The following is a 24,924-nucleotide window of genomic DNA, read 5'->3' on the forward strand; positions in this document are numbered from 1 at the left end:
CGAGATCCCAGATGAGCGCCAGGAGACCCGGAGACCTCCACGTTACTAAGTTTCCCAGAGGTCTCTGCACAAAGGAAAGGGCCGAGCCGCAGTTCGCTTCCCCCGCCTCCAGAGTGCGCATGTTTTAATTCTCACCAGCCAGTCAAGTTCCCCACCAACGTGAGGCAAACCCGGCACCGCCCCCCACTTAACCAGCCAGGAAGAAAAATAAGCGCCACAAGGCCCTCTGGGAAATGTAGTTTCCAAGAAGAATTCTGGAAAACAGAGGAAGGCGCTGAGCTTTTGCAGCCAATTAGAGCCGGGTTTGGTCACGTGATGCGCGCGGTGAGCTGTGCTGGGGTTTTGCCTTTGCCGGCGCTGCGGGAAGGAGGGTAGCCGAGGTGTGGGCGGCAGCTCCTGCCACCGTCTGGGCTCGACTTGTGGACTGGCTCCCTCAGTACCTGAGCCGTCCCCGTGGGCGAGCGCTGACCGTATATTTGCATGTACTTAAACTTGCCATGGCTTCTAGGACCTCGAGTTAACTTCCAGGCTCTTATAGGACCTCACCATCCTCTTCTCGTATTTGGCCTGTGAAGCAACCAAACGACCACTCGAGTTGCTTCAGAGCTTTACTGAATAAGCCATTAATTAGTTATTGGGTCGCCTCATCTTTGGGGATCTTTCCCGCCACTGTTCTCACTCTGCCTCCTGTCCTCACTCATGACTCAGATTTAAGTCCCAGGACCCCTCTCCTTTCTCGCTATCAGCCCCCTCCTAGCTTCATTTCTTCCCCTACCCAGCCTAGTTCCTAAGAATCCTGTCCTGTCTCACGTCCTTCTGCAACAACCCCAAACATAAATACAGTAACCTGCTTTGGGTTGCTAGGTGCTGCTGGAGGGGAAAAAATACATCACCTAACCTTACAGGTTGGTGCCACTAGAATCAAGATCTCAGACGTCAGCTAACCCACAGCTCAGTGGATTGGGACAGTATTGGGGAAAAGAAAGGTAGAAATTAGAGGCAGGAAGCCTGCCGCAGAGACCTCTGAGAGCAATACAAGTCTTTGGAGACTATCAATTGTTGCCCTATTCCTCGTTTGTCCTATAAGAGAGTGAAAATAAAATGTAGAGTAAATCAAAATATTAGTTATGATAATATTCTAGAATGGCACGTTGGTAAAAAAGTAGAGGATCCTGTAAAAACGCAAACAAATGTTAACATAAACAATGAAATGAGAAACAGCAAGAAATCAGATCAAATCATTGTCAGAGTTAAATGAGCCCAGAAAGCAAATGCCCAAGTCCTTCAAAATGCATTATGATGGAAAGAGATTGGGTGTTTCTGGTGGCAAGCCAGGCATGGACAATGTTTTGTTACCTTTCCAGAAAGATTAAAAGATTATACAAAACAACAAAAACATCCTGGAGAAGTGGCAGGTGTAAGAGGACACTGGAAATCAGTAACTAATATGGCTTCAAAAAAGTAATTTTTAAAAACGATTCTTTCCTTGAGGGAAAAAGGAGATCTAAAACAGATATGTTTGGACATTTCAGAGGAGCCTACTGTGCTGCATCTCGGCGGCAGAATCTCACAGACACTGGGCTCCTGCTGTCACACAGGCCATTAAGCAAGCTTTGGAGTCCCCTGGTGGAGACCACACACAGCCTGCAACTTCTCAGGAAGAGTGCTGCCAAGCGCTGGAGAGGAGGTTTGGTTTTATTTTGTTCTCTTACAATGACAATGCTTTGTTGATTTATAGCTTTCATTCCTCTATAACATGAGGTCCATTTGTCATGTGAGAAGTCCATGAAACACTTAAAACCCTATCTATAGTGTTTTCACACACCATATTTGGTATAATTAAGAAAAGCAGCAAACTGGTGAGTTAACACTTAACTGGGAAAGGTATTGCTTTGAAAGCAATCCAATATATGACACTTCCACATATCAACCTTGCCACCTGATTCTAAAGACTACTGTCTGCCAACAGGACACACAGCTACTTTTATATGTGTCTCTGGGGGAAATGCATACAGAGAATAGCTACATCTTTATATGCAAGGCAAATTATTCGGAACCAAATAAAACAATTCTGGAATTCCATACTGGACATTAATATTTTAGGAGTAGAGCACAAGATCCCCAATGAACAAGAAAAAAAAATCACTAAGTTAACAATTTTCATTAAGATAGAGCAATTCACCTCAAACTATGTATGTAGGACCGGTTTGTGTATTTGTTTTCAATTCATTGCACACCAATACTTTTGTAAAATAAGAGTTTATTTCTAGAAAATGAAATTATAATGAATGATAAAATACAAGACCATATTTTTTGATTATTAGATTCAACATACATAAAATCACTCTAAAATTGCTGTACTGTAATAGTTCCCAAACCCTTAGGCTCAATTCTATATTTAGTTCATTGCAGACCAGATTACCAACCCACACTTGTCTAAGGATCATATTTTGAATGGCACTGAGATACAAAAATGGAGATCTTTCAGAAGCGCGTCCCATATTGTTCCCTGGCTCGAACTTTCATTATTTTTATATAATAATGACTTTTATTGAAGTTGTAATTACGTATAGTTTAAACGTCAGCCAGAAGAACAAGGTTTAAAAAAAACAAGTCTTCTGCACCTCCCTTCACCTTCCCCTACTCTTCTTTCCTTTTCCTCTTTCCTTCCGTGTTTCTGAATAAGCATATAATGCTATCTAAGTGACATATTTTATTCTAAGGTACAAATAACAATGAATATCCGTCACCCAGCTTAAGAAATAAAGCATTACATTTATAGCTGGAGCTCTGCATTACCCTCCCTGATTTCATTCCCCTGCCAAAAGTAAACCACATTTGATTTTTATTGCTGTTTATTGTTCCCATACATGTGTTTTTATACTTTTACTAGATATATTCTTAAACCAAATATATATTGTTTGTTTGTGTTTTTAAGTTTTAGAAAAATAGTACAATACGTTCTGAAACCTTTTTTCCCCTTAACATGATGTTTCTGAGAGTTATCCACAATGATACATGTCACTGTGGTTCACTAATTTCCTCTGTTGTACGGTATCTCTTATATGAATATACCATGATTTATTTAACCCTTCTCTGAGGCTGGACATTGGATTGTTTCCCATTTTTTATTATTACAAACAATGTTGCAGTGAACATTCTTGTAAATGTCTCCTCATGCACAAGTGCCAGAACCTAGCATACATACCCATGTGATTCTGTGTGATTTGTACACTCATGAGTGAAATTGCGGCGTTGGAGGGCACGAGCATCTTCATGCATCTTCACCTTTAGATATTGCCCACTTGGTCTCCGAAATGCTTGTACCAATTTACACTTACTTCCGCAGTGTAGTGGAGTTCCCGTTTCTCCATGTGACCACAAACATTTGAAATTGTCAGACTTTTTAATTTTCCCAAGCTGATGAATGTGAAATGGTACTTCATTATGGTTTAGTTTGCATTTCTCTGATTATGAAGGAGGTTGAGCATCTCTTCATACATTTATTAGCCATTCTGGCTTCTTATGCTGTGATTTACCTCTTTATTGTTTACTCATTTTCTATTGGGTTTTTGTAAGTATCGATTTATGAGTTATTTATATATTATGGATTTGAATCCTTTGTCAGTTATGTATGTTGCAAATATTTTTCCCAGTCTGTAGTTTGTCTTTTCACCATTTTAATAATGTCTTTTGAAATTCAGGCTTTTTATTAAATTTATTGAGGTGACATTGGTTAGTAAAATTATATAGGTTTCAAGTGTAGAGTTCTAAAATATATCATCTATCTATTGCATTGTGTATTCAACACCCAGAGTCAATTCTCCTTCCATCACCATATATTTGACCCTCTTTACTCTCTTCTACCACTCCCCTTTCCCCCTTGCCCTCTGGTAACCACTAAACTGTTGTCTGTCTATGATGTTTTGTTTGTTTGTCTAGTTCACTTGTTGCTTTCAGTTTTATATCCCACATATGAGTGAAGTCATATGGTTCTCTATTTTTCTGTACTCAAGCATTTTTAATTTTAATGATGTTGACTTTATCGGTTTTTCTGTTTATGGGTTGTGCTTTTTGTATTTTATTAAAACATTGCTGTAACCAAAGGTCATAGACATACTCTCAATTGTTCTTCTAAAAGTTGTCTTTTCTTACGAGGTTCTTGAATTCTACTTGGATTTTTGTATTTGGTCTGAGTAATAGTCTCAATTTTATTTTATTTTTTTCTATATGAATAACTGGTTACTCATCATCATTTTTTGAAAGATCTATCTTTTCTCCAGTGATCTGCAGTGCCACTGTCATATATATCACGTCCATCCATGAGTGTGTCTGAGCTTTATATTCTCGTCTGGTGATCTACTTATCTATCTGTGTTCCAGTGCCATGCTATCTTAATTTCCATACTTTATAATAAATCCTGTAGTGTACTAGGGTGAGACCACTATCCTCTCTCTTCCCTGTTCTTGTACATTTCCATTTATGTTTTAGAATCAGCTTGTCAAGTTCCCAAAGTAACATGTCGGGATTTTTTATTAAAATCACAATCAAATATGTATATTCTGTATATTCCTACAAAGAATTGACATCTTTATCATATTAAGTTTTTCTGTCCTTGTTCATAATATGTTTTTCTATTTATTTAGGTCATTTTTAAGATTTTTCTATCATTTTTTTATAATTTTCTTCTTAAAGAAGAAAATTATAAAAAATGATAGAAAAATCTTAAAAATTAGATTTATTGTAGGGTACTTTATCACTTCTTTCTTCATGTTATAAATGACATTGTTTTAAAGTTTTTATTTTCCAAATCTTTGTGTCTGAACTATAGGAAAGCAATTGAATCACCTTGCTAAACTCTCCTATTAGTTCTAATAACCTGTTTGTAAATTATCTTGGCTTTTTCTATATAAACAATCATGTAACCTGTGAATGATGGCGTGGAAGTGATACATAGTAGACTGAATAATTCCTCCCCCTCCCCCGAAAGATGTCCACTGCCTAACCCCCAAAACCTGTGAATGTGTTACCTTACAGGACATAATGGACTTTGTAGATGTGGCTAAATTAAGGGTTTTGAGATGGGGAGATTTTCCTGGATTATCCAAATTGGCCCAATGCAATCATGAGGGTCCATGAGAGGGAGGCAGAAGGGTCAGAGACAGTGAAGGCTATATGATGACAGTAGCAAAGAGAGACCGTGTAAGGATAGAAGCAAAGGAGGGAGTGATGTGCTTTGACTGGGGAAGAAGGGGCCATAAGCCAAGGATTGGGGGTGGCCTCTCGAGCTAGAAGAGACAAGAAAACAGATTCTCCCCTAGATCCTTCAGAAGGAACACCCCTGCCAACACCTTGATTTTAGAGCCATGGACTAAACTAATTTCAGATGTCCAGAGAACTGTAAGAGAATAAATCTGTGTTGTTTTAAGTCACTAAATTTGTGGTAATTTGTTATAGCAGCAATAAGAAGCTAATACAGGTTGTATGAAAGATAAACTTGTTGAGACCTACCTTGTCTGAACTTGTCTTACTTAATTCTGCTGTCTCATTTGCAAGTTTGGTGGCTCTAGAATTCTGGGCTCTGGAATTCAAGATGCTCTGGGAACAAGATAGGTATTTTTTTCTCCCTTTAGAATTTTTATCTCATTTATTTATTTTTCTTGTCTTACTGTGCTGGCCAGACTCTCCAAGTACAATGTTGAGTAGAAAGATGTTAAAGGATACCCTTTTCATCTTCCTGATTTTAAAAGGAATGTTTCCAATACTTCACCATTTAAGTATTATTGGGAGAGATTTTTCATCAAGTTATTGAAGAAATTCCCTTATTCTCCTAGTTAGCTAAGATTATTTTTAACATAAATGAGAGCTGATTTGTATCAAATGTTTTTTCTGTGCTTGTCAAGATAATCATGTTCTCTATTCATCATTATTGTGATGACTTAATAGTTTATTAAAGTTGGACCAACTTTATTGCTGCAATAAAACCAGCTTGACTCTGCCGCATTCAGCTTGCTAACATTTTAATTAAAACTTTCACATCTATGCTTCTAAGTGAAACTGGCTGTGAATTATTTTCTTCTGCTGTCCTCATCTACTTTTGCTTCAGGGTTATATAGCCTCCAAAATCGAACGGGGGAGTGTTCCCCGTCCTACTATTTTGGTTAGTTCTTTTCATTTTAGAAATTAAGCATTTACTTATAACTTCAGAAGATACAGATTTCGTTTATTTTAAATTTCATATACTCTGACCACAAACACACTTCCAGTGCCTTCATTCTCCCTGTATAGTCATATCATAATTTTTGGTTTAGTCCGTATTCAGCATTATCATGATTAAGTATATCATGATATACTAATGACCCACATAGAATATTACGTTGACATATCCTTTCCTGTATAACTTCTGGTTTTCCCTGGAGTAAATTAATGGCTTCGTTTTGTTTGTTTGTTTTGGCTTAGTTTTCTAGGTGCCAATCCGTAATTGTTCCTGAAACTGTTACACATAACTGTGATTCAATTTACTTAAATATTGGACAACTGATATTGTTGTTTTTCATGGAGAGATTTCTCCTAGATTTTTTTCTTGTTCTCTTGCTCCATACTGGATGGTGCTGTGCCTGCTTCCTGCTGTTTGGGGGTTATTTCCCTCCACTAACAGCCTTTATATTCCTTTTGCCTCTTTTCTGTGTTGAAATCCCTGTGTCCTTGTTTCCAGGGTTTCCTCTTTTTTTAATTTACTGGCTCATTTTGGTAGAGCACATTCTTTCATTTTGAGAAGGGGTGCGTGGAAGATAACGTTTTTGAGGACTAACTTCTCTGAGTTTACCTTATTTCTGCTCTCTCGTGCTACTTGGATGGGTCTAGACAGGAATCTTTTTCCTTCAGAATCTAAAGGTGTGTTGTCTTCTACTTCCATTCTTGTGGGTGAGACACCAACACTGCTCTGATTCTCAGTTTTTTGTATGTGAGGTATTTTTCCTCTTTCATTGCTTCTATGATATTCTTCTTATCTCTGATGTTCTGGAATTTCATAATGATATGTTTTGGTGTAGATTTTTTCCCCCTCATTGCATTGCGCTGTTAGGCCCTTTTAATCTGGAAACTCACATTCCCAATTCAGGGAAAACTTCTTATATGATTTCTGTGTGTGTATGTGTTTGTATTTGTGTGTGTGTGTGGAGAGAGAGAGAGAGAGAGAGAGAGAGAGAGAGAGAGGAAAAAAGAAAGAGAAGCATTTCACATGTATAAAAGAACATGAGTAATATCAGGTAGGAGACATAGTAATAAAACAAACACCTATGAGCCCACCACGCACTTAGGAAATAGGATAGTATCAATACCTTGATGTTCCCTATATGCTGTTTTCTGGCCCCATTCTCTGCCTTCCCCTGCTGCCCCCCATGCCCTCACCCTCCACCAGCCACATAACCACTCTCATGCCTTTTTTCTGATTCACTTGCTTTTCTTTATTGTTTTACTACACATGTATATGTTGCTAAACTCTACCTTGTTCACTGGTGCTTTGAACATCATAGAAATAGCATCACACACAGAAATGGCATTCTTCTGGGGCTTGCATTTCATTCAACGTTGTTCCTAAGAGTCATCGATGCACATAGCTGTAGTTCATTAATTTTTCATCTGCAGTGTAGCATTCTGCTATGTGAAGATACTACCATTTCCTATCTATCAGCCCAATGTCGGGCATTAAGTTATTTCCTTTTTTCCTTCTATCATGTGTACTAGTGTGATCACGTCTTTACCCCATTGTCTCTCTTCTCTCTGAAACTTACAATTGTCAGTTTGTTGAGTCATCTGAGCTGAGTCTTGAATTTTCTTACCTCTTCTCTCCTGTTTTCTGTTTCTTTGTATTTTTCTTCTACTGTCTCAGAGAATTCCTCAAACTATACTCTAATTCATCTATTGAACTTTTTTATTGCTGCCATCATATTTTGAATTTTTAAAAGCTCTCAGTCTCTAGATGTACCTTTTTCTAACTTACTGTTCTGTTTTCATAATCTTCATAGATGCAAACAAGGTTGAGGATTTTCTTGCAATTTTCCTTTGCTTTCTGCAGTCTCTGCTTCCCTCTAGGATGGGTGGGTGGGTGGGTGGTGGATTTATGTCTTTGGGTTTCGTGTTAGAAGCTCCCCTCTGATGTCAAGGGATGCTTAGCTAGCTGTCTGCTCAGGCTGATTTTCAGTCCTGGGTGTGTGGGAGGGGCTTGTCTGTCACTGGGCTTCCCAGTAGGGTGATCAGGTAGGGACCCAGCTGTTTCATTCAGAGAACACCAAACGCCAGTAAGTCTTTTCTTTTTTGACGTAGTCGGTCTCCCCAGAGAGGAATCTTTCATTCTTCCTCCCAGAGGATGTAAGCTGGTCTACCATCATTCTGGTTGCTGAGAAGGGAAATTGAGTGGGGAGGTTGTCATCCACAGGTAGACTTTCACTTAATGCCCCTTTTTAATAGAGTTCTCTGTTCTCGTCCGACTGTGAAGGGTGGGAGTGGATATATGGGTGTCTCACTGCTTCTCACACAGACAGCCAAGATGTCGCTCCTATTTTCAGCCCCACCTCTCATCCCATCTCTGGTGGATAGTTCAGTGAGAGTCCTACAGCAAGGAATCCACTGACTGCTTCTTATTATACACCACCTCCCTTTTCAGGTTTAAATTTCAGCTTTCTTTGCTCTTCTAAATCAGTTACCCCTGACTTTCCAGCTTCCAAAATTTCCTGGACATCTGTCATCTGTCCCTGTCTCCTCTCCAACTCACTTTGTCCTTGTGCATCTATGCTTTTTTTGTTGTCGTAATTCCTCTCCTCTCATTTCAAGGCTTTGGGGAGGAAGTGGAAATAAATGCACATGTTTTCAATGTCATTACCCCACAATGCAGAGATGTTATAATGCGGACAAGTACCTGAGGGGAGGAGCATTGGAAACTGCAGGAGGTCTGCAGGGCCAGGCTTGAATGTCTGGTTTTCAGAGGCCTCCCTGAGCTGGCCCACTGCCTGGCACAGTATTCATTTATGTGGCATGTAGAGAGGAATTGTGTGTGTGTGTGTGTGTGTGTGTGTGTGTGTGTGTGTGTTCAGACCAGTGAAGCTTTTGCAAAAGGCATCTGAGGAAAGAGCTGTTGAACGGAGGAAAGAGAATCGAGCTCAGTGGGAGCAAACAAAAGTCTACCAGAAAGGCACTGACGGCCAACATCCAGATGAACCTCAGCCCCCCGTTTCTTCCTGTTGGGAGACACAATTCATGTGGAGGCAATATTGGGTGTTCTTGAGAAGCAGCCCCGGCCGCAGAGTGCACTAGCAGCCCGTGCCCAGACTCCAGGAGTTGATGGAGCTATGACTCCAACACCTGAGGCTAAGTTCCTGAAAACAGGAGATTTCTCACCCCCGTCAGAGGGTCTAACCCCCAGACCAGGACTCATGTTTGCAGCGTGGGCTAGGTAGCCACACACCAGAGAGCTGCGTCTCAAACAGGAAGCTGTCTTGCCCCTCGCCATCTAGCAAACCAAAGTCAGATGGGGCAGCTTCTGAAAGAAGACAGTGCAGTCGCCACCTGTGCATCCAGGGCTCTGTGACCTGGGGTGAGGCGCTGTCTCAGAGATGTGTGTTTTCACTCCCTCTGGCAGGGGAGCTGCGTTGTTCCATGCGCAATTTCTGAGGGGCAGGTGTGAGTACTGAAAACGTTAGAAACGTGCAAACCTGTGGATAATTTTTATGAGTTTATTTGAGCCAAAACTGATGACAGTTGCTGGGAAGCAAGATCTAAAATGCTCCGGAGAATAACTGTTTTGCAGCTTCTTTGATGCATTCGAAATTAAGGAGGGAAAGTAAGGAAGATCACATGAGAGTGGAAGAAAGCAAGGTGGGGATTGGATGGTGAGATTATGTGCTTTCCAAAGGGTGGTTACACCTTTGAGGGGTATTACTTCTGGCATTTCAAATGTGTGTTAACCTAGATGCACAAGAACAATGGACAGGGCTGGCTTAAAAACATTTCACTAAGGAAGTTATGGGCCTGGGGCGTGACTACCTACCAAGACCTGCCCAGTTAGGAACTTATGATTTATTACAGCACCTCCTTCTATCCACAGTACTCACCCTTTTCTTCTGATTGTGAGTGCCCTGTAGGGATCCTAAGAAGCTAAGACAGGCCTGAGATGGGTGGGGAAATGGGAGAAGGCCCTGGAAGAATAGCTCCTGCCCTGGTGTGAGTGAGGATGCGTTGGAGAGTTTTCAGCACTACCAAGCCATTCTCAGCAGCTACTGACTGGACTCCTATCTGCCGATCTGATACGATTGAACTCAGTTCTGACACTACCTAGAGACAGCGTCCTATCTCACAGCTTAGGGCTCCCACAACACTGCCCCACTTCACATGCCAATCCTCAATCCAGGTTGTCACCTGAGCTTCGGAATGATGGGCGATAAATCAGAGGTTCCCATGGACACGCCCTCAGGTTCGATCATTTGTCAGAACAGCTCACAAAGCCCAGGGAAACATTTACGTACATTTACGGGTTTATTGTAATAGACGTTATAAAGGATACAGATGGACAGCGTGAAGAGGTACCGTAGGGTGAGGCCAGGAACTGTCCTGACTGAGCTCAGCAGCTTCGGTTCCCGTGGATCTGGGCTGTGCCGCCCCTCCTGGCACGTGGATGTGCTCATGAAACTCATCAAATCTCCTTGTTCAGAGTTTTTGTAGAACTTAATCTGCAGCACCCCTTGTTCCCCCCCTCCTTAGATCAGTGGGTGGAGCTGAAAATTCCAATCCTGTCATCATTTGGTCTTTCTGGGGTGACCAGTCTCATCGTGAGGCTATGTAAGGGCCCCATCCTGAGTCCCTTCATTAGTATAAACTCAGGTGTGATGGAAAGGGCTTGTTATGAATAACAAAAGATATTCCTATCATTTAGGAAATTCCTATCATTTAGGAAATGGGTTTTAGGAGCTCAGTGCCAGGAACCAAAGATGGAAACCAAATATTCTTATACCACACATGCCAATACCACATCCTCAGTGATAGCTGCTTCTGCTTTCTCCAGGGTGGCCTTACGCACTTCACTGAGGAAATTATTCTGCACACACAGTGGGAAAGGGAGGGGAGAAGGGGTGACTGCAGCAGATGCTGCTGGTGCTGTGCCCGTAGCCGCTAGGAAGCCTGGACTGGTTTGCGTGCATGCTCGCTCTCCGTGTGCTTTCGCTCCCAACAGGCTGCACCTGCAACTCTTGGTAGAGAGTCTGGGAATTTATGTCCCCCGAGGGCCAGCCCTTTAGCAAATGACTGACAAACATGGGGGTACCATCCTCCAGCTCTCTTGCTCCCAGTAAGAGCAATTGTAAGGTGTCTCCAGAGTTTCCATGTGGGATTGAGCCAGAGCTACCTTCTTCAGGACTCTGCTTGCTGTCCTATCTTTGCTTGTCCTCTTTTTATTCCGGGTTCCACTTCCCTACCCACCCGCCCCCCCCCATCCAGTTTTTTTCTGGGAACACTTCTTAAATAATTTTTACATGAATCCTCTTCTCCGAGTCTGCTTCTGGAAACTCAATCTAAGGCAGCCTCGTATTTCAGAGTCCTTGCTGGTTCTTTGCTACTAAAACCAGAAAAGACTAGATGGCCCTTTGTTTATAAAGCACAATAAGGCTGCTGCAGGTGGGAAAAGGGTCGACCCTGAGATGCGGAAAGAGTGGAGACTTAAATTGTTTCTTCAAATCAAAGGGAGAGAATTGGGCTTCTTAAGGGAACCTGGAGTGGTAAGAAGGGGAGGAAGTTGGGAGTTTGGGGTGGAGAAGGTGCCGGGCACCACGGCAGGATGCAGCTGCTCTATGGTGCCAAGGCTTCTACTCACACAAACACTGTGCGGGCGTGATGCGTGGGGCCAGGGGAATCCAGTGCAAAGGCGGCTTGGGATGCAATGCTGCAGTGCAGACCAGAAGAACAGGACAGGAAGGCAAGGCAATCCTGGAACAGAGCTCGTTCAGTGGAAGCAGGAACTCTGAGCCAGAGAAGAGGAAGGAAAACATAATCCAGCATTGATGCAACACGCACACACACACACACACACACACATGCACGCATGTGCATGCATGCACACATGTGCACACATGCGTGCACACACCAACCCACCACGAGGTGGAAAGGGATAAAAGACCTCCTCCTCTGAGATCTGAGTTACACATGAAATGACAAACTTGAAATAATTGAACGATACATTCTAAAATCATGCCAAGAATATCCAAAGGCATCTACAACCTCAGAACAGCATTTCTCAGTTAAAATCTATCAACTGAGTCCCACAGCAAACAGGAGTTCATGGACAAGCTAAGATACTGTCCCTCAAACACACAACAGGTGTCTCAGAACATGGCGTCCCCCATGACCTCATCCCTCCCTCCTCCTCCCAGCCCATGGCAGAGCCAGGACAGCCCTGGGACTTCCTCCCTCTGCCCTGTGCTCACAGCCCTGCCCCTTCCCTGCCCTTCCTCTCCTCGGCCCTGCTGCCAGCTTCCTGCCCGTGTACCAGGGTCCTCACAGTGGGTGCTCCAGGGTGAATGAGGTCTAATTCAGTCAGGGAGCTGGGCACCTACCTCCGAATCCACTCCTATCTCTAACTCTTCCTCCTTTCAAGTCTTTATTCCACGAACATTCGTTTCACCACATGCTGCTCACCAGGAGCTGGTATCTTTGTTCTGTCTCCATCCCTGTTTCTGTTTCTTTTTTTCTCTCTCACCCTGACTCCATTCCTGACTCTTTCCTCCTCCTTTCCCCTCTTTCTCTCTTGACCCTTAACCCTCTCCCTCTCTCTATCCCTTCTCCCAGTCCTGGTCTCTTTGAATTAAATTGGCCTATATCCCTGAAGATAGATCACACAGCACATTTGGCAGTGCCCATAGTAACACAGGTCACAAAGCAGTTTGTGCTAACCTAACAAGTCCATTTTTTTGCTGCTGTGAACATGATTTTAGATCTTTTCCTACCTCTCTGATTAATTACTTCAGGAGAGCTCCCTAGGTATAGTATTTTCAGGCCAAAGGGTATAGACATTGTTAAGGCTTCTGATGTAGTTAGATAATTGCTTTTATAGCAATGTTGTATGTGTTACTACTTTCAGTTCGTACCAAGCTCAGATTTAAGATGGGATCACACAGAGGTGGCCAGTTAACTCAGTTGGTTAGAGCATGGTGCTAATAACACCAAGGTTGCCGGTTCGATCCCCGCATGGGCCCCTATGAGGTGCACCCTCCTTAAAAAACAATTTTTTTATTAAAAATATATAAGTAAATGTGTTAATGCTAATAAAAGTGTCATTCAAAAATAAAAAGATGGTGAATGAACTAATCAGAAACAGTTTTGGAGACACAGAGGAAAAACTGAGGGTTGCTAGATGGGAGTGGGGGTGGAGATAAGGGGGAAGGTGAGGGGATTAGAATACAGTCAGTAACCACAAGATGGCCATGGGGTTTTGAAAATTAATTTGGGGAATGTAATTAATAATGTTGTAAAGACTTTGTAGGGTATTCGATGGACACTTGTCTCATTAGGGAGAGCACCTCAGGGATGATGTAGATGCCTGATCACTGCATTGTACACCAGAAGCTGACATTGAACAATAATGAATATCAACTACATGTTTATATGTGTGTGTGTGTGTGTGTGTGTGTGTGTGTGTGTGTGTGTGTGTAGTTACAAGAAGCAGAGTACAGCATTAGGAATGTAGACAGTGGAAATGTAATGGCTCTGTGCAATGTCAGAGGGATAGTGGATGGGGGGGGGTTCACACAGTGTGAGGGATATAAATGATAAATGTCTAAGTTTTACTTTGTCTTGTGCACCTGAAACTAATAAATAATAATAATAATAATAAATAAAAAGATGGGACCACACATGTTTTTCCAGGGTTCCTGAAGACACACGTTCTGGAATATCTCTGTGGATTGGTTGCTCAGGAGAGGACATGCCTAATCCCCTTTCTGCACACTTGTTCATTGATTTGTTCCACACCTATGTCAAACATGTGCCAAGTGCTAATAATGACCCTGGAGTAAAGACTGGTGATGTAGACCTTTGCCAGAATCATGGGTAACTCCTTCCTTCAGATTAGGTTCAATTTAGGCATTTGGTATTTTAAAAATCAACAATAGGATGGACGTTTTCTCAACGTGAGACAGAATGCGACCAAAGATCCTTCTACTACCCATCTCTTCTCTACCCAGATAGTAGTAAATAACATTCAACTCTCAGCCATTCTGCCATCAAGGCCTCTGTGGATCAAGGCGTCTCCTTTTTTTCAAACATTCAAACAGCTTTGGAAGTCCTACAGTTTTTAATCACTGCTTACTCTAGACTGAATGCTTGTGTTCCCCCCAGATTCATATGTTGAAACCCAACCCCCAATGTGATAGTATTTGGAAGTAGGGCCTTTGGGAGGTGAAAAGGACATGAAGGTAGAATGTGATTAGTGCCCTCAAAAAAGACCCCAAAGAGTTCCCTCACTCCTCCCACCATGTAAAGACAGAGTAAAACGAAGGTTGTCTATGAACCAGGAAGCAGCCCCTGGCCAGACATCAAATTTGCCAGCATCTTGATCTTGGACTTCCCAGACTCTAGAACTGTGAGAAATACATTTATGTTGTTTATACGCCACCTCCTAGTCTACGGTAATTTGTTACGACAGCCCAAACAGATTAAAACACTGCTTCAAAGGAGGGAAGTATTTTGACCCTTTTTGTTTCCTCCCTACTGCAGAATTCCTGGGCCATTGTGCCCTCCTGTATTCTTTTCCCTCATCTGAGATCGATCCAATGGGCTATTCTCTCTCTGCTATCCAATGGGTACATGAAAACACCAAGCTTTATATTTTCCACTTGTTGCAACGTGTGCTCACAGATACTGGTATAACTTGCTCACTAATCACAATTTTCAGCTATTAGGTGAGTGTCAAGGGGTGTTTTTAGGTCTCCAAAGAGGAATTTGACTAAGGGTCACCCAGGACATTTAGGTGCACTTAGAAGCTCCCGGTGCGTGTTAATCAGATAATCACAATATAGTATGATAAAGGCTTCTCTGAAGTTGAACTATAGGGGAGGTAGGATTTGAGGGGGAACCCAGAAGAGAAGTTCATAACACAACAAGCAGAGAAAGGGACCTTATTAACTTTGTGTCAGTCAGCTATTACTGCATAACAAACACTACAATAATCTGTGTCAAACAACAGTACGTAGTTGTAAATTTCTCACTCACGTGACTGGAAGTTTGTAGTATGTTGGTCTTAATTTTTTCTGGGTTTCAGGTCGTGGATTTGATTCTATTCCATGCATTTTGGACTTCCTTGCACCAGTGCCTGGTTATCATGACAAAAGACATGCATGCAAGAACCAAACCCAACAAGCAAGCACATTTTAAGCCTCTGCTCGCATCATGTATATTAATATCCCATTGGTCAAAGTAGGTCATATGGCAAACCCAAAGTCAAGGTGAAAGGAAGTACATTCCTTCCATGGAAGTATAGTGAGCAGCAGTGACTATTGTTGAGTAGTCATCTACCACAAGTTGGATCTTGATGAACCAACAAATGTTGTTCTAGGGAGAGAGGTGAGTGTTCCATAAGAAAGGAACCACATCAGGAAAGACTGGGAGACACAAGAATGTATGGCACATTTAGGGAATTGTGGGTGGTTTGAAGGACAGAAGCCCAGGGCACTTGTGAGAGGTGTTAAATGTATTTAGGAAGATGAATCAGGAGAGGGAGACAGGAGCCAGTATCTCAGGGTTGAAGGAAACCCAAAAGATCTGGACAGATAGGGGCAAAGTAAGAGTCCTCTCCTCCCTGTTGGATTTTCTGGGGACTATTTCTTGAAGCCTCTACTTCCTGAGGGAGAAAAAAACCTATCAACTCTCTGTGCTCTCTAGGCAACCAATATCACCTTCTTTTCACTATCCAAGGGAAGAATTGCACTAATGTTCCTTTTCCTCAACACCTACCATGCCTGCAGAGCATCTAGTAAATGTTTATTGTGTATGTCTCAGAATGTATGAACAACTGTGAATTCTTTATTCAAAATTGTTTTTTCCTGATCAGGCATACTTATTGAAAGAATGGCACAAAGTGGTGAATATTCATGATGTACTGCCTGTTGGCAGAAATAACCACCCTTCACCCTTTTATCAATAGCCCTCCAGGTTACATGCAATGTAATTATATAACAGAATCATATATTCTGTTATAGTTAACCGGTTTTTGTATATCAACTCAAAGCATAAACCTATCACATCCTTTTGAATGGCTGCATTGTATTTTATTGTATGGCTGTGCCATCATTTAGTCACTCTCTTTAATTTTCACCACTAGAAATAATACTCTGAAGAATATCCTTTTGAATATATGTTTGCCTACTGGTCTAGTTACTTGTCTAAGAATAAATTGCTGGAAGTAGAATAGTTTTTTCAAATGCATACACACTTAAACTTTTCATACATGTTATCAAATTACCTACCAGAATGATTGTGTCCATATGTATTCCTACAAGCAGTGTCTGAAAGTGGCTTTTCCTCACACATTTTATATCGTTAGGTATTTTACCCATTGCTAATATGAACAAGTATACTCGTATCTCATTATCATAATGGAACAATGATATTTTTATTTCTTTGTGAAAAAGATATTTTTTGAACTAGAATCATCACACCAGAGCTATCAACCAATGTGAGGGGAGAACACAGATATTTTAGGAGAGATAAATTATTAAAGACAGAAGCAAAAATTAATAAATTAGAGAGCAAAAATACAAATAGACCTGATAAATAAAACTAAGAGCTGGTTCTTTTAACAAGAAGGGGGGGAAAGAAGAAAAGAAAAAAACTGTCAAGCACAAGCAAAAAAGTAAGAGAAAAACACACAATGCCAGGTATAAGGAATAGGGTATTTACTCCTCAAATAAAGAACTAAAACTTATTAGAAAATTCTAATAAGTTAAAGTTTGTTAATATACCTGTAATTTTATTTGAAATGACTGGTTTTCTTTGAAAATATAAGTTCCTAAAATTGATTCTACAGAACCTCTATAGCAGAATATACCAAAATCCATTGATAAAATGGAAAAGGTTGTAAATAATTGATTCCCCCAGTCAACAGCACGCCAGAGGGTTTTATGAATGAGTTCTAGGAAAACTTATTTTAAAATACCATTTCTATGTTATTTAAACTAGGTATTTAAACTAGCATGGGAAAAGATGTAATTTATAATACTAAAATGCAATGCGTTTTATAATATGAAAGTCTAACTAGGCACTTACAGATATGAAAGTCTTAAATAAAATATTAGTGAGTTATACTCAGCAGTGTCTTAAAAGAATTATGCACCAGGATCAAGTAGTGTTTATTCTGGGAAGAATGATTGTCTCAACATTAAGAAATCTGTGTTGAACCAAGCATTCTGTAATACATCAGATGGTGAAAGAAACACGCATACGATCACCTCAATATACGGCAAAAATTCATTAATTAACTGTAACATTTATTCCAGAGAATGATGACAATGACGATAATGATAATGAGGATAAATACATTAGTAAGCAAATAACGGGGGCCAAAGATACTTTTTTTAAATCAGAAGCCACAAGCAGCAAACTTAATGGTAAAACATTAAACATTGGAAACATTTCCATTAAATGAGATGCTCACTATTATTGCTATTAATCAAAATGTTTCTGAAGTCTCAGAACAATGTCATTAGTTAAGAAAAAGAAATAAAATGGGATAGATATTAAAAGAAACGGTAAGTTATCTTTATTTCCAGACTATATTATTTTCTTCCTAGAAAATCCATGAAAACAAACTGCTGAAAATATTATTGAAACTAATAAGAGAGATCAATGAAGTGGTTCAATATAAGAAATACTTAAACATGACTTTAAGCAATAACTAGTTAGTAAATGTAATGAAAAAAAGGAGATTCCATGCATAATTGCAACAGTAACTATAGAATATCTGTATATGACTATGACAAAAGCTATATGACTTATATGAAGAAAACTATAAAATATTCCTAAAGGAAAAAAAAAACTTAAAATGTTGGAGAAAGATACCATATTTCATGGTATAAAGATATTTGTTTTCCCTGAATTATTTTATTAATTTAATACAGTTCTAAAAAAAAAATCCCTGTGGGATTATTTTTTGAACTTGAAAGATTGATTCTAAAGTTGTCTGGAAGAAGATATGCATGAAGCCAAAAAATTTTAGATGGGCCCATAGACACACAGAATAAAGACTACGTTTCCCATTCACCTTTGCAGCTAGATGTGTTCACGTGACTATGTTTTGACCAATAAAAGTGTTTTGTTTCTGCATCCAGAAACCTTTTTTAAGAAATGGCTTACATACATCATTTCCCTTCTCTAACCTCTTTCTCTGTCCTGCTACTTGAGACATTAAGTCTGAGAATGAGGATGTATAGGCTGGACTCTAAGAAGGATGGTCTCATTCTAATGGCAGAAAAGAAAACTGAAAGGAGCCTCGTTTCCAATCAATCAATCAATCAATGTTTTTTCATGAAAAAAACAACATCAACTCCAGATTACCTACCTCTGGACCTTCACATGAGGGAAAACAGAACAACCATATTTAAGCTACTGACATTTTAGGTGTTCTTCATTCACAGGTGAATCTAATCCTACCATAATAACCTTTCATAATTTCCCCATGCTTATATAATTATATTCAGATCTATTTAACACACAAGTTTTATACAGGTTTTTATCCTTGTGAGAGGAAAAAATAACTTTCTTCATCTTGATTTCCTCTGTCCATGCAACCTTGTGAAATGTTATCCATGTCAATTGGTATAGCTCTAACTCATGTTTTTTGGTGACTTTTAAATAGTACCAAAATTTACCCTCCCATCCTTCCTTTATTGGGCATTGACTTTGTTTACAATTTTTTTCTCAGCACTAACAATGAAGTAATAAACTTGTATATTCTTTTGTACTGGTGCTCTTGTTTCCAAGGGATAGATTCCTAGGAGTAAGCTAGCTGGGTGAAGGGTTTATGTATTTTAAATTGTAAGAGATGTTACTAGATTGTTTTCCAGAAAGCCTGCAACACTTACATTTCCATTAGCAATGTATGAGAGCACCGTTTCCCCACATCCCCACCAGCAATAGCTCCTTTTTATTTTTTAGCAGTCCATCGGACGTAAAATGTTACCTCAATTTGCTTTTCCCAGACTATTAATCAATATCTAGTAATGTAAGACTCCTGTTTCTTCTTTTCATAGTTTTCAGGCATTGTTCTTGCATACAACTAGATCACTTTATTCAATTCAAACAAAACCCTATGGGATTCTAAACGGACTTACAAGAAATTGACATATAAACTTGAGAAAATTAAAATTTTTGTATTAAGCCTTCCCACCCAAGAACATAGTAAACTTTTTATTGGTTTAGTTCTTGTATGCCTTTCAATAAACTTTATTGGTTTTTGTGTAGCTTTTCCTGAGGCTATTATAAATAAAATACCTTCCCATTTCCATTTCTAGGTATTTATTGGTAAAAACAGAGAAATGTTATGGATTTTTTTGTATATTTATCTTATAACAAGACACATCGAATTATTTTATTCATATAATCTCTTTTTACTGGAACTTCTTGTATGTTTTCGTTAAATCATAACATCAGGAAAAAAAGAGATAGTTGTAGCTGTTTATTTCCAATGCCTATGTTAGTTATTTCATTTTCTTTTTTGGCGTTTTCTAGAACCTCCAAGACTATGATAAATAATAACAGGACCAATCTTTTGGTTTTTAAATCCCTCCCCTTCAATTGCTAGTGTTTGTTTACTTCTAACCTTGGTTGGTCCCCTTCACATCTTACTTGAAGGCAAGAATAATGTCTAATTTCCCCAACACTCTATCCCTAGCAACCAGAATATATTTCAAGAAGGAGGAAGTGGCCAAATGTTGAGTTCACTAAGATCAATTAATAATTCGAAATGTACTTTAGATTTAACAACAGGGAGTTCGCTGATGGATTTAGTGGTGGGAGCAGAAGTCACAGGACAGAAATTTTGGAAATAAGGCACACCAGGCATGAGGGAAATTTGTATAGACATTTGGGAACCTGAGCTCCCCTAGAGCTTAGGCGACCCTGAAAACGTTTCAGGACAGCAGAGCCTGTGGTGTATGTGGAGAGCTAAGAGGTGATCAAGAATCATGCTAGGGACTTTGAAGGCCGTGCTTCAGCTTGGAGGCTGTGAGTAGCTATGGAATAACTTTAGCGTCATACCATTAGAGTTGCTTTCTAGAAAGATCACTCTTTCTGAAGGAAATGCAGTACTGTTTTTCCAAATTCACCCATTTCTCTCCAGTTTTCTTTGTGTTGCCTTTCCTTGGATCACCCTCCCCACATGTGGATTGCTGCAATCATTTCTGGGCCTCTTTCTATCCATTCTTGCCCCTCATTGATTCATTCTTCACACCAGTTTCCAAGGCAATCCCTTTGTTTTGTTTTTCAGAGAAACCTTTTCTAGACTACAAATCTAATAATGCCATTCTTCTGCTTAAATTATTGGGAGGTGTAAAGCACCACCCTGGTTTCTATGGGATCCAGGCTTCCCCGGTGAGCTGCTGAGGGTATCAGCATCCATCCTTTGGTTGGTAGAATCTTTATCTGGGGAATGACTTATTCTTGGCGTTCCTATGGAGAAAATAAGTTTGTGCTTTAGGGAAACAGAATTCAGTGAGGATCTGGTAACCATCTTTGGAGGTGTGGTGTGCAGATTTCCTCAAGACTGTCTATTCTCCCACCGTAGTCAGTTCAAATTGTGCTGAACTCTGGTTATGGTGCTTTTTCCATTTATCGCCTGCAGGAAGCCCTGATGCTCTTATGTCTGCTGGGATGGGAAGATGAGTTCTCTGGAACAATCTTGTCTGTAGATCTGTGTCTGAGGAGGGAACCAGGAAGATTTGGATGGGGTTTAGAGAAGAGTCCTTGGAAGACTTTGCATTCAAACCAGTTCAAGGCGAGGATTCAGTAATAGTAATGGTGACGATAATACGGCAGGATGGCTTAGCTGCCATATCTTCCCCTCCTTCTCCTCAAAACCTAGCACCTCCTGAGGCCAAGGTAGTAGAGGTGGTGAGACTTGGTCAGATCCTGAATATATTATGAAGATAGAGCGGATGGGACTTGCTGACAAATTAAGTGTAGGGTGAGAGGAAAAAGAAGAAATGGATCGAGGATGACGCCAAGGTTTTCAGCCTGAGCAGTTGGAAGTATGGAATTTCTTTTTACTGACATGGGGGAAGCAATAAGATGAGAACATTTTGAAGAGGGCTGGAATTTAATTTTGGACGTGTTATATTTGAGATGTTATTAGACACCTAGAGGAGAGTATCAAGCAGGTAGTTGAATATACAAGCCAAGCGTTTTGGAGAGAAGCCCAGGTCGGAGATACAAATGTGGGAGTGTTTAAAGCCATGAAACTGAATGAAGTCACCAGGAAGTAAGTGGAGATAAAGAAGGATCAAGGACTGAGCCTGGGGAAATCCAACATTTAGATGGGGTGATGAGGGAGAACCCGCAAAGAAGACTAAGAAAGAGCAGTCCCTGCAATAGAAGGAAAAGCAGAAGAATGCAGTGTCAGGGAAGCTAAACACAGAAAGTGTTTCCATGAGCAGAGATGTTTCCATCATGAGCTGTGCCAAATGCTGCAGATAGGTTGTTATTAGTCCCAGGAGAACTACCTGCTGTAATACAGACATCCCCATATCTCAGTGGCATAGACAGTATAAGTGCATTTCTCACTCATGGGAAGTACATCAGCAGCAGAAAGGAGGGATAAAAAGGGGAGAAGTAGTAGCTCCATAATGGAAATCAGGGCCCCATGTTGACAGAGGCTGAGTCATTTTCAACTTGTCGCTTAGGGTGTCACTGTCCCCCAAGTAAATGGTGGAAGGTGAGGATGGTGCATAGGAAATGCATTGGTAAGAGTGTGGCAAGAAATAGAGAACACACTCAAGTTGGGTAATTTGAGAAAAGTTCAGCAATGGGATTGTCTATAAAGGTGTGAGCGGGGGCAGGAAAACTATCAAAGGATTTCCATAACCTTGAGATGGTTGATAGCAGGAGCTGTTACCACCCCAGATCTGAAGAGACAAGCGAAAGTAATGGTTAGGTGAACTGGGAAAGAGAAACCACTGTGTGGGGGGGGATGCCTGACTGAGGCTTTGGTAGAAGCTAACAGCCAACTCAAAGCAACTGCACACGAGGGAGCCAACAAATACCCTGCCCTCACTTTCCTCCCTCCCTCCAATCTCCTGCAGGTAACTCCCACTGACTTAACCCAACCAGAATCCAGAGTCTCATCAATAAAGCCCCTGGCAGTCAGACCCCTGAGGCACAGGGCAGGGTGAAGACAGGTGAAGACCGGTGAAGACTGGAGATGGAAGAGCAGATACCCAGCCCCGGGCATTTCTGTGAGTCAGGCTTGGAAGTTGCAGACATCCCTTCCACTCACGTTCCCTTGGCTAGAGCCCAGTTATATGGCCACATTTAACTACAGATAAATTTGGGAAATATGGTCCAGCTGGTGCCCAGGAGGAAGAAGAGAGAGATTTGGTGAGCAGCTAACCCCTCTCTACCTCACGGCCAAGCAAGAGAACTGCAAATTGACCAGTGGGTTTAGCAACATGGAGGCAATTGATTGATGGTCATGAGAATCCAGTCTTGGGAGAGTGGTGGGGATTCAAGAGAGAATGGGAGGAGGATAATTGGAGACAGCAATTGTCAACAACAACTTCTTTCAATAAGTTTACTGTAAAGGGAAGCCAAGCAATAAGGCAGTAGCTGGAAGCGTTGTGAGATCAAGTGGGTTTTGCTTTGTTGTTTGCATTGAAGAAATAAAAGCATGTTTTTATGCTGATGGGAATGTTCCAGTAGAGAGAAAAAAAACTGATGATGCAGGAACGAGAGGGAAAATTGCTGGAGCGATGTCCTTGAGTCAGCAAGAAAGGATGGAATCTAGCAATAAACAAAGGTCAGCCTTGGAAACGAACACAGGCCGCTCATCCTTAGTAGCGGCGAGGAAAGCAGATGTGTGGACAGAGCCCGGGTAGGGAGTCCGTGCAGGAGGGGAGCCTCCGGGAGTTCTTTTCCGATCACTTGTATTTTCTCAGGGAAACGAAGCAAAATGATCATCTGTGAGTGAGACTGGAGGAAAAATTGGTGGAGGTTTCAGCAGAAAGGAGACAGTAGGACATAGCTACTGAAGAGAGTGTGAGAAAGCATACCCAGAAGTTAACGTTCCCAGTGGACGCGGTCCAGTTGTCTCTAAGATATTCTCCTCTGAGTTCACATGCAGGTGCGAGCCCCTGGCCCTGCCTTCCCTGCCTTCCTCCACTCTATCTGTAGACCTCTCCTTGCCCTAATCCTGTATCGGAACTGGATAATAAGAATAGATAGCACTTTCTGAGCACTTACAAGAGCCAAACATTGATCTAAACACATGTATTTAGTCTATGAAGTAGGGACTACTAGTATCGACCCCATTTTATAAAGGGGAAACTGAGGCACAAGGTAAGTAAAAAAATATCATAGGTGCTCAAGCTGAATCCAGACTCAGGCAGTCTGGCTCTAAGACCCTTGTTCTTGACTTCTATGTGTCTATGCGCACTCGAAGTGTCAGAGTGATAAACCCCAGAGGGGGCCAGGCTCGGGAGGAGTAAATGAAATTTTGAAAGGTCAAAGGGCTGCGTGCAGCTGGGTCGGTGGTTATGAGATGGCGGTGCTTAGGCGATGGTTGGTGGGGACTTTCTGCTAAGAGAGGGGCGGCCACATGGTGACCCAGAGAGTCTAGGACCAAAAGGCAGAGCCAATATCAGGGGCCCAGGGACAAGCTGAGACGACACCCTCGTGTCTTCCCCAATCGGCGTAGGCTCTGCATCAGTCACCATGTAATGCTGGATTTGATCCTGATTTAACACACCCCCGGCTTCCATGTGTGTTTCACTGGCTGGCAGAATCTGTTCCGTGATAGGGATACATGGTGCTGCGATGGTAGCAATGATGATGATGATGTGGGCAAATGCAAACTTCATCTGTGAACAGTGAATTGATGAAGAACTTTGTCTATGAAAAATGCATCAATAAGTGAAGAAGCAAGCCTTGTGTTTACATGATACCATTCAATGCTTATAATACCCCCTGGGACATACACACCATTATTTCCGGTTTCAGATGAGGAAAGTGAGACTCAGGGAGGTTGTATCACACATCCAAGGTCACTAGGTAAGAGGTGGTGCAGATAGAGCTTAAGCCTCAGCCTATAAGAGTCAGAGGCCTGTGCTGGTTACACCGTACCAGCTGCCTCTCTATTTTGGGATGAAGCACCGAGAGCGCTTAGGAACCCTACTTGGCCCCGAGGGCCTCTGGGACAGGGCCCCTGGGTGAGAGGGACTCCCCTTAATGAAGGCAATTGAAAAACAATCCTCCTCTTTATTTGCTTATAACAGAGGCTCAGAAAAGCTAATTATCTTCCTGTGAACCAGTTAACTATTCAATTTTCTCCATTTGGGTAATTAATTATCAGAGTCAAATGCAGGATCCAGCTAATTTTAGAAAGATGCAGCTGTAGGGTCATCTGGGGAACAGGCTCAGCTGAGAAAGGAGGAAACTCAGGCACCAACCTCTGCAGTGGCTTGGAGGGAGACGCGAGAGCTGAGGGGCCTGGGGCTGGCTGGAGTGGACGGCAGGGAGAAGCGTGCCTGACATAGGCTGGCTGGGGTTCCCTCAGCAGCAGAGCACAGCAGAGTCGGAGCCCCAGGAGGGCAAAGCTGCCATGGCAGCTGCCAGCACCACTTCAGGGTAGAGACGGAGACACTTCAACCACCAGCTGCTTTCACTGCCTCCTTTCTCCCT

The sequence above is a fragment of the Rhinolophus sinicus genome, linkage group LG13 (genome assembly GCF_036562045.2).
Source record: "Rhinolophus sinicus isolate RSC01 linkage group LG13, ASM3656204v1, whole genome shotgun sequence".
Lineage (NCBI taxonomy): Eukaryota > Metazoa > Chordata > Mammalia > Chiroptera > Rhinolophidae > Rhinolophus > Rhinolophus sinicus.